This window comes from Phacochoerus africanus, chromosome 8 (assembly GCF_016906955.1).
Source record: "Phacochoerus africanus isolate WHEZ1 chromosome 8, ROS_Pafr_v1, whole genome shotgun sequence".
In the NCBI taxonomy this organism is placed as follows: Eukaryota; Metazoa; Chordata; class Mammalia; order Artiodactyla; family Suidae; genus Phacochoerus; species Phacochoerus africanus.
The window spans coordinates 46,691,709-46,700,678 of NC_062551.1; positions in this window are offsets into that span (position 1 = coordinate 46,691,709).

Consider the following 8,970-nt stretch of genomic DNA (forward strand, 5'->3'; position numbering starts at 1 on the left):
ACTACCAGTCTATTTGATGACAGGAGGCAAAAAGCACAATGGAAAGCTAGACACCCTCAAGTTAGAGTTATTTCCTCGGATGTTCCCATTTGAAGTCTTGATTCTCAGGACCCGGAGGGACACAGCACTTGCTGGCAGAAGGACCTGAGGAAGGATGTCAACATTTTTAAGAAGAACTCCTGGGGCGTATTTCCTATTACCAGAAGTGTAAGGCAGTTAGTATTTAAGTTTTTCCTCTTTGTTGAGTAAAATTCCTTTTCTAATACTCAAACATGAGAAGAAAGTGGAGACTTCAGGGTTAGAAAACACCCCAAAGCAGAGCTTTATGATGTTGTTACTCTTGCTCCCTCTGCTGGGAATAGAGACCTGGCCAAAGAGGGAGTTTATGGCCCTGGTCGTTTCTCAGAAGTTTCTGCTTTTATTCTCAGAAGGGAAGTGTGAAGAAAGCTACTTTGCCACATCTGTTGAATCTCCAAGTATCTTCTGTTTAAATTGTCTTCGTACAAACTGGGGAGGTCCACCTGGCTCTCCATACCTCCAAACTTGTTCTTTTTCAAGATTGCTTGGTCTGTTCCACATGAACTGTAGATTAGTTGTCAGTTTCTCCAAAGCACCACATGGGATTTTGGTAGGGATTCTTTTATCTTTAGATCTATCCATGTACTATTGACATCTCTGTAGAATTAAGGCTTCTGATCCTTGAATATGGGATTACTTCCCACAAAGGTAGTCTTTCTTCATTGATCTCACCCCGCTATTGTGGTTTTCAGCGTAGAAATCTTAGACATCTTCCTCACTTCTGTAGGATGCTGATTCGGAACATCCACAATCTCCTGGCGAAACTTGCCGCAGCCTGCCACCTACTGCCATGTAGCTGGCCTTTACCTGGGCCACCAAAAGGTTTTTTCCCTTCTCTTGGTTCTTAATTCCTTTAGAATTCATTATTTTACTCTCATAAATGCTGGTTGTCCTTGCAACAATCTTATAAAAATTACAATGAAATAGTGTACTCTACTCCATAGATTAGTGGTGAATGGATGAGACTGAACACGTGGTTTCATTGTTTTAGAATTATTAGAGAATGACATATTCCATCATCAAGAATGGAAATATCACCTAAAGGAGAAGAGAACTGGTTTGCAAGTCCCACCCCTAGAGGTGACTGTTGTGAATGGGTTGGTGCCTAGGTCTCAGGCTCTCTCTTATTCTGTCTTTTTCTTCCTCTGTCCATCACCCTCACACACAAGCAGGTTCATTGATGTCTATGCTGGTTTCACGTAGTTGTGGTTTTTCAAATGGGATCCAGGATGCAGATGGTTGGTCCTCAAGTGTCCCACATAAGAAAACCCTGAGGTCTCCCCTGCTGACAAGTTGAGATCCTGCCCCCACTTTCTCATCTGCACAGCCTTCATCTGTCCATGTGGACCAGAACTCCTGGATCCCATCCCCTCTCCAGGAACATTCATGTTTCCAATTCCCTACTGTGTCAGTGCGTGCTGTGATGGCTACTCTGGAAAAGACATCTTGGAGAATTTGAGCACCAAGTTTGGTGGGATCAGCTTTGAGCATCCGCACTGCTAAGAAAGGGATGCACCTGTCGGACTTTGATGGGTCCCGTACCCTGTTCTCCCAGAAAGGACTGTTCATGCTTCCCTTTCAGCGTTCTGCTGGGCCCTCTCCTTCCTCCCATTGTCACCTGGGCTGGTGCTCAGCCAACTAACAACCTGTCAGTATGATGATGGCCAATGCTGTCTCCATAATGTGTGTGTCCTCATCTGAGTGTTCAAGCATCTCTTACATAGTCTGGCCATAAGCAAGGCCTCTTGTTGGAATTGCCTGTGTTTGTTTCATTTCTTCTTAGAACTTTGGTTTTCGAGAGGGTTTTGGGCCACAGGGAAGGTCAAACTTTCTGTGACCTGGGGTTATTTGGAATGATTGAATTCATCTGGATTTCCCTTTCATATAACAAAAACCACTATTTCCAATAAACAGGAAGAGAAAAATTCCTCGATCTCCTCTCCAAATATGTGGGCAGAGACAAAAAGCCACTGTTTGTGCAGTTTCATTTCTAGCAAATCTCCAGAATAGGTAAAGATGCAGAGAAAGAAAGAGGATTAAGGGTTGTCAAGGGCTAGGTGAGGAAGGAATGCGGACACTGCTTTGGTTTTGTTTTGGGGAATGATATAGTCTGAAACTAGGCAGAGGTGATGGTTACACACATTGGGAATGCTTCTGAATGACTCATTTGACAATGGACAGCGCTTAATAAGTGTTATTATTTTAAGCTTAAATTTTTATTAGTATTATTATTATCATTTTATTTTGAACATAAATGTGTAGAACCTAAATAATGTGACAGAAAAAATTAATAAATACATAAACAAATTTTAAAAAGACAGAAAATATGACATGTCAAAAGAAGAATGGGTCAGGGAGTGGGTTGATGCTGTGGAACTGGAGCTGACAATGGGAGTGGCTGCAGAGCCACTGGGCCCACGGGCTCCGTGAGTGCTGAAGTGGCTCCTACATGTGCAGGAACAGGAGCAGTAGTAGTTGGTTAAACCAACATGTGTATTAATTCTTGAGCTGATTTTTGGTCTCCTGCAAGAGCAGGTGCATGTTCTCTCTTGAGGGGTGGTAAATCCTCATTGGGCTCTATGTCTACTGCACGAAGAAGTACAGGTTCTCTCTGCAGGAGTTGTGGATCCTGACCTGTGTCTGGGTCTCTTGCTGGATCTGATAGGGGATCTCCCTGCAGGAGTTGTTGATCCCAAGCTGGCTCCAGGGCTCTTGCAGAAGCAGGTGCAATTTCTTCTTGTAGTTGTGGATCCTGACTTGTCTCTGGATCTCCTGCTGGAGCAGGTGCAAGTTCCCGTGCAGGAGTAGTAGATCCTGACCTGGGTCTGGGTCCCTTGCAGGGTCTGATGCAGGTTTTCCCTGTAGGAGTTGTGGATCCAGTCCTGTCTCTGGGTCTCTTGTAGGAACAGCTGCTGGTTCTTGCAGGAGTTGTGGATCCCAAGCAGGTTCTGGGTCTCCTGCAGTTGTTGTCTATCCTGACCAGGCTTTGGGTCTCCTACAGGAGCAGGTGCAAGTTCTGACCTGGGTCTGGGTCTCCTGCAGGATCGGATATAGGATCCCCTGCAGGAATTATGGATCCTGTTCTGACTCTGGGTGTCCTGTAGGAGCATGTGCAGTTTTTTCTTGAAGCTGGAGATCCTGACCTAACTCCGTAGCTCCTGCAGAAGCATGTTCAGGTTCTCCCTGTGGGTGTTGTTGATCCTGACCGGGCTCTGGGTCTCCTGCAGTAGCCAGTGCAGTTTTTTCTTGTAGTTGTGGTTCCTGACCTGGATCTAGATCTCCTGCAGGAGCAGTTGCAGGTTCCCCCGGCAGGGTTTACGGATCATGACCTGGTCTGGGTCTCTTGCGGGATATGATGCAGGATATTCCTGTAGGAATTGTGAAGCCTGGCCTTACTCTGGGTCTCCTGCAATAGCAGCTGCCAGTTCTTACAGGAGTTGTGGATCCCAAGGTGGCTCTGGGTCTCCTTCAGGTGCAGTTTATCCTTGTAGTTGTGGTTCCTGACCTGGCTTTGGATGTCCTGCAGGAGCAGTGGCAGGTTCCCCCTGAAGGAGTTGTGGATCCTGACCTGGGTCTGGGTCTGAGTCTGGGTCTGTTGCAGGATATGATACAGGATATCCCTGTAGGAATTGTAGATCCTGTCCTTACTCTGGGTCTCTTGTAGAAGCAGATGCCGGTTCTTGCAGGAGTTGTGGATCCCAAGCAGGTTCTGGGTCTCCTGCAGGCACAGGTTCAGTTGCTTCTGGTAGCTGTGGATCCTGATCTCACTCTGGATCTCCTGCAGGAGGATTATCGGGTTCTCCCTGCAGGTGTTGTGGATTCTGACCAGGCTCTGGGTCTCCTTCAAAAGAAGGTGCATTTTCTCCTTGTAGTAGTGGATCTTGACCTGGCTCTGGATCTCCCACGGGAACAGGTATAGGTTCCCCCTGCAGGAGTTGTGGATCCTGACCTGGGTCTGGGTCTCTTGCAGGATCTGGTACAGGATCTCCCTATAGGATTTGTCAATCCTTTCATGACTCTGGGTCTCCTGCAATAGTAGCTGCGTGTTCTTGGAGGAGCTGTGGCTCCCAAGCAGGTTCTGGGTCTCTTGCAGGCACACGTGCACTTTTCTTGTTGTTGTAGGTCCTGACCTAACTCTGGATCTTCCACTGGAGCAGGTTCAGGTTCTCCCTGCAGTTGTTGTCTATCCTGACCAGGCTCTGGGTCTCCTACAGGAGCAGGGGCAAGTTCTGCCTGCAGAAGTTGTGGATCCTGACCTGGGTCTGGGTCTCTTGCAGGATCCGATATAGGATCCCCTGCAGGAGTGATGGATCCTGTTCTGACTCTGGGTCTCCAATAGGAGCAGGTGCATGTTCCTCTGCAGTAGTTGTGCAGTCTGAGACTGGGTGTCTTGCAGGATATGATACAGGATCTCCCTTCAGGAGTTGTGGATCCTGTCCTGACTCTGGGTCTCCTGTAGGAGTAGGTGCTGTTTCTTGGAGGATTTGTGGATCCCAAGCTTGCTCTGGGTCTCCTGCAGGCACAGGTTCAGTTGCTTCTGGTAGTTGTGGATCCTGACCTCACTCTGGAGCTCCTGCAAGAGCATTATCAGGTTCTCCCTGCAGGTGTTGTGGATTCTGACCAGAGTCTGGGTCTCCTGCAGTAGCAAGTGCAGTTTCCTCTTGTAGTTGTGGATCTTGACCTGGCTCTGGATCTCCTGTGGGTGCAGGTGTAGGTTCCCCCTGCAGGAGTTGTGGATCATGATCTGGGTCTGGGTCTCTTGCAGGGTATGATACAGGATCTCCCTATAGGAGTTGTGGATCCTGTCCTGACTCTGAATCTCCTGCAGGAGCAAGTTCAGGTTCTCCCTGCAGGTATTCATCCTGACCAGGCTCTGGGTCTCCTTCAAGAGCAGGTGCATTTCCTTCTTGTAGTTTTGGATCCTGACCTGGATCTCCTGCAGGAACAGGCGTAGGTCCCCCTGCAGGAGTTGTGGATCCTGACCTGGGTCTGGGTCTCTTTTAGGATCTAAAACAGGATCTGCTTGCAGGAGATTGTGGAGGCTGTCCTGACTCTGGGTCTCCTGTAGGAGCGTGTGATGTTTCTTGCATGAGTTGTGGATCCCAATCTTGCTCTGGGTCTCCTGCAGGCGCAGGTGTAGGTTCTCCTTGCAGGTGTTGTGAGATGCCTACGGCCATTTGCCTGAGGGAAACCAAAGGTAACAAGGGAGACCAAGGGTAGGCAAGTCCAGGCTAGGCCACCAATTTGATCCCAGGCAGGTGCCCTCCCAGTATGTGTGGAGGCAGGGGTGGGGAGGGTTTCGGAGGGGTGGGTCTGCCTCTAGCAAGAGTAGGCTGATGATGGCTTAGAAGCCTGGTGGGCCAGTCATGTCCAAATCCCAGGTCAAAGCTGGGTGCCTGAGGATATGGAGAGCTAGAGCAGCGCCCTTTTGCCCAAGCCCTCTAGGTAGATCTCTTTCTTCCTGGGTGGATATCTGAACAGATTCAGGTATGGGCCTGATCTGGGAGAAGCAGCAGGGGGGATAGCCAGGCAGGACTCTGATACCTCTGGTCCGGCTGACTGCTTGTTGGAAGGGTAAGGTGTCCCCTGTTTGCTATGGGAAGATGGGATTGGCTTCTTTGATTACTTTTGTGGCTCACAGGGAGAAGAACCCCAATAAGTTGAAGACCAGGTGTGCTCCAGGTTGTTTAGCTGATATGAGAACTAACCAGTTGAAGCCTTTCCTGGTGGCAATAGCTGGTGAGAAGAGGGGGACTCAAGGTTAGGCTTTTGGGCCCTGTGAGGTTCGAAGATACCAGGAAAGCATGTGAACTTTTAGGCCTTATGATAAAAGAGAAAGAAGGAAGCACATGAAATTTTTGCTCTCTTTTGATTTTATTACAAAAATAAATAAAATTATTTAAGAAGTTTTGGGAAAAAATATAAAAGAGAATCAAATCATGTATGATACAGTTGTTGTATAAAAGCCAATGTGAACATTTCAAATAGTTTGTTGCAAGGATTTTTTGATGTACACTTTATTTTTTTATTTTTATTTTTTTTGTCTTTTGTCTTTTTGTTGTTGTTGTTGTTGTTGCTATTTCTTGGGCCGCTCCCGCGGCACATGGAGGTTCCCAGGCTAGGGGTTGAATCGGAGCTGTAGCCACCAGCCTACGCCAGAGCCATGATGTGCACTTTAAAGCACTACTATTTATTATCTTATATTTCTGCTTTTGGCAGCAAGCATCATAGTAAAACAATTTCCAGGTGTTCCTGTTGTTGCTCAGCAGGTTGGGAACCCGACTAGTATCCCTGAGGATGTGGGTTCATTCCCTGACCTGGCTCAGTGGGTTAAGGATCCAGCATTGCCTCAAGATGTGGTATAGTTTGCAGATGTGGCTTGGATCCTGCATTGCTATGGCTGTGGCGTAGGCCAGCAGCTGCAGCTTTGGTTTGACCCCAGCCTGGGAACTTCCATATGCCACAGGTGCGGCCCTTAAAAAGAATGGCATATTTACAATCAAATATTATTCAGCCATAAAAAGAAAAATCCTGCCATTGGTGACAACATGGATGGGTCTCCAGGGCATTATTCTAAGTGAAGTCAGACAAAGAAAGACAAATACCAATAACTGTATGATCTCATATGTGAAATCTAAATAAAACCCAAAAAACAAAACAAAACAAAAGAAAACAAAAACCCCACAAAAATAAAGAACAAAACAATTAGGAGTTCCTTTGGTGGCTCAGCAGATTAAGGTTCCAACATTATCACTACTGTGACTTGGGTCACTGCTGTGGCTCGGGTTCAATCCCTGCCTGGGAACTTCCACATGCCTCAGGTGTGGCCATAGATACAGAGAAGAGATTGTTTGCCAGAGGCTGCGGGTGAAATTGGTGAAGGTGGTCAAAAGCTACAAATTTCCAATTATAAAATAAGTCATTAGCACATGATCCAGCCATCCCACTCCTGGGCATCTATCCAGAGAAAACCGTGACTCAAAAAGATAAGTGTACCCCAGTATTCATTGCAGCACTATTTACAATAGCCAAGACATGGAAGCAGCCTAAATGTCCATCAGCAGAGGAGTGGATCAAGAAGATGTGGTACATATATACACAATGGAATATTACTCGGCCATAAAAACGAATGAAATAATGGCATTTGCAGCAACATGGGTGGACCTAGAAATTATCATGCTAAGTGAAGTTAAGCAGGAAGACACAGACATCATACGCTATCACTTATATATGGAATCTGAAAAAAGGATACAATGAACTTATTTGCAGAACAGAAAGAAAAACAGGCTCACAGACTTTGCAAAAGGTACGGAGACGAGTTGGAGGGGGTGGGATGGACTGGGGTTTAGGATGGAAATGCTCTAAAATCAGGTTGTGATGATGGTTGTACAACTATTTTTTAAAAGGAAAATAATAAGTCATGGCGATGTAATGTACAGCACGGCGAGTATAGTTAATGGTACTATACTACATCGCTGAAAGTCGCTCGGAGTTCCTGTTGTGGCAAGGTGCTCATGAACCCAACCAGGATCCATGAGGACGTGGTTTCCATCCCTGGCCTCGCTCAGCGGGTTAAAGATCTGGTGTTGCCACGAACTGTGGTGTAGGTTGCAGGTGTGGCTTGGATCCAGCATTGCTGTGGCTGGAGCATAGGCCAGCAACTGTAGCTCTGATTGGACCCCTAGCCTGGGAACTTTCATATGCTGTGGGTGTGGCCCTAAAAAAAAAAAGTTGCTAAGAGGCATTTTTTTTTTTTAAAACTGGTCATCTTTTGTTGGGTGTTAATTCTCCATGAGGAGATGAAAGGATTCAGGGCGGCTGGGCAAAGGTCGTGGTCGGGAATGCAGAGTGAACCCTCTTCAGTGGTTCTCACTTGGCTCCTCAGGTTCTGAAGTTAGAAAGGCAACATGGTGAGTTTCTTCAAAGGTATGGTGAGAGCACAGGATGGCAGGGAAGGCAGCAGGCTAAGATCATGTGAACCCATCCTGAGAGTTCCTTTTAGGAGATGACCCAGAACCTGCTTGCTAATCTGCCCCCTGGCCAGCCTCTTCCTTCCCCGAAGGAACACCCACTCTGAAAAAAAGCACCCGAGAGCCCATCCTTCGGGGCCAGCAGTGCTCTGGATGCCACAGATTGGCAGGGGGCTGGATGCTGTCAGGAAAGGCCCGTGAAACCCAGTCAGTGGCCACCACTGAAACCGTTCCTGGCATCTCGCACCGGAAACACTCCCCTTAGGTCTCAGAACCAGGAACAGCCGTGCTTTTCCAGAACACTACACAGACACTGATTGTAGCGCTCAACCCATTTCCCTCTTCGCATTGGCTGCTAGGAAGATAAATGCCTAAGTATTACCTTTATCCCAGCTTTATCTTATTTTTCCTCTTTCTCTTTGCCACGATTTTCTCACTTACAATGCTATATTCTTTTTTTCTTTTCTTTCTTTTTTTAAGAGCTCCCCCCCTCCACCCCCAGCACATGGAAGTTCTCAGGCTACAGTTTGAATCAGAGGTGTCGCTGCCAGCCTACACCACAGCCTTAGAATAAAAGGTATAAGGAATAGGAGTCCCCTGGTGGCCTAGCGGTTAAGGACTTGACATTGTCGCTGCTGTGGTATGGGTTCTGTCCTTGTCTGGGAACTTTCACATGCTACAGCCATGGCCAAAAACTAAAAAGATAAAATATATTTTAAAAAACCCATAAATATTTCACAGTTGGCAACAGGTTCACCATATTTCTGTTACCTAAAAACTGTGTTTGCCTGTTGATGGTGTGGAGTCAATAGACACAACCATGCCAAGGCACTTGGAAGGATTTATTATTACTTGCAGTAAGTAAGAATACTGGGCGTCTTTCCCAAAGCAGTATCTTCAGGACCAGCAAATTGGAAAGGTT